General features: G+C 31.7%; 1 long non-coding RNA gene across 1 annotated transcript in view; it reads left to right on the forward strand.

The window, feature by feature from the left end:
• Nucleotides 1–2,193, forward strand: part of LOC117106251 — a 37,331-nt gene that overhangs the window by 10,194 nt on the left and 24,944 nt on the right. The window contains exon 3 of the long non-coding RNA XR_004445030.1: nucleotides 1,918–2,049. This is a non-coding gene — a long non-coding RNA (uncharacterized LOC117106251). The remainder of the gene's footprint in view (nucleotides 1–1,917; nucleotides 2,050–2,193) is intronic.

A 2,193-nucleotide genomic window follows, 5' to 3' on the forward strand; every position in this document is an offset into this window, starting at 1 on the left:
CGGACATTTCCTTATGAAGTTACAAGCGTTTAACCACACAGCTGTTTAAAAAACAATATATGAGAAATTAGCCATCAAAGTTTATGATTTCAGGCATTTCTCATGCAGAAACTATCTTTAAATCCTTAAAGTATTAACATTGAAAATGGGGAAAATAACAGCATAGAATGATGTATAGATATATAAAGGTTATTTTAGTGCAATAAAATAGATTTTTAAAATTTTGACATTCCAGCATGTTTTGGCCATTTTCTCTGAAACGTGACGAGTGACTGGTTTGGCTTGTCTTTGCCACATATTTTATCACAAAATACATTATTACATTATTAATTAGACCTTATTAAAGTACTGAAAATACATGTTGCATTATACATCATTATTACATTAAAATACACCAGGCCTATTATTAAAATTCGCATTGGTAGAAGACAGTAAGACATTATTAATTGCAATAATTAAAAAGTTTTCTAAAAATTAATTATTATAAACACAATTTCTTGTTTTCTTAATTTACATTACAGCCTGCAGTAAATGTTTACAATATACCGTATTGCCGTTAATTTACGTATCATAAACACATTAAAATTCACATAAATAGATTAGTAAACAAGACAGTAAAACATCAAATAAGGGCAATAATAAAAATGAGTTATATTAATTATTATAAACACAATTTCTTTCATTCTTAATTTACAGCCTAAATATTTACAATATATTGCCGTTAATGTACTTGATCATAAACACATGAAAATTAAGATAAAAAGGTTAGCAACAAGACAGTAAAACATCAAATACTGTAAAGGGCAATAATAAAAATGAGTTTTCAATGTATTAATTATTGCTGCGAAGCAGCCAATTCATATTATTGACAGCAATTTGACCTCTGAAAGGTCATTGTTTGTCAAAAAACGAGTGCCGAAGACGACTGAAAAGCGGAGATTCCTTCTTTCGTTCTGCCGGGTAAAATCAATTACTTTAGGCGACGTTTGTAGACTAACCTACTCGTACCAACGTCCGCATGTCGCACTAGCCTTATCCTACTCTACTAGGCCTAGACTAGCTAGGATAGGCCTAGCCTTGAAGGGACGAAGGTCCCAATGAAAGACAACGTCGCTCTTTGATAGCTAACATTTAACATCACAATAATTCATTATTAGACCCATAGTTGTTTTTTGAATTGAACTCCACAAATCTTAGCCGATACCTCGCACAACTGGCTAACGTCTCTATTGTCGTGATGTCATGGCTCGCTGGCTCACACTTGTGATATCTCACACTTGTGATCAAAAAACACGCTGGCTCGCACTTTGGCAACACTCTTTGGCAGTCAACTCGCCCCTAGAAAACCCGCCCTTGGAAACTTGCCCCATAAAAAAATGTACACTTCCTAGACCATGCAGTCTTCAAAATAAAAATTGTAAACTTTGGTAATCAACTAAATTTTCCACATACATAGAAATTTTTGGAACTTTATTTAAAAAAAACCTAAACCATAATTCACCACACTATAGACACTTTTTGACAAAAATGAAAAATTACGACTTTGCAACCCAATGAGAAGTGTTCTAATATAGACAATGGGTCGTGTCTCCTATTATTTGTTATAGTTTTATTACCTGTATTCATTATTTTCACTTGACTCGCATAAATAATTTTGTTCGAAGAACATTTATATGCAGTTGTACTTCGTAGCACTTCACTTGCAATTTGCAATTTCTAGTTATAAATATTATTTATATCTTTCTTACTTTATATTACAGCATAAATGTTTACAATCTATTGCCGTTATGTCTTTAAATAAATAGTTATACTTGATTAATTGGCTTATAATTTATTGCTGATTTATTCTACATTTAACCTTAATGTTGTATTCTTTATAATTCTGATTATTTGATGAATGTATGTATTTTATTTCAGTAAAACTTTTGTAGAAGGCTGAACATTGCAATATGCACTTCTGAAGATCTCAGTAAACCAGTGGACTCAACCTGCTCAGCTTGATGTCTATAATGTTGCTTGCTTTTTTGTGCTCATTAATTCTGCTGAATGGTAAGTGAAAAAACTTGTTCCAAAAACCGAAAGGTCCACTGATTAATCTCAGATAAGAAAGTATAATACATACTCCAAGTATTGAAATACACGCCATCGTGTTGGGATTCAATATTTCGACATTAATTATGTCATCATCAGAAA

Source organism: Anneissia japonica, unplaced genomic scaffold (assembly GCF_011630105.1).
Source record: "Anneissia japonica isolate Jap-2015-1 unplaced genomic scaffold, ASM1163010v1 scaffold1356_len1145284_cov175, whole genome shotgun sequence".
NCBI lineage: Eukaryota > Metazoa > Echinodermata > Crinoidea > Comatulida > Comatulidae > Anneissia > Anneissia japonica.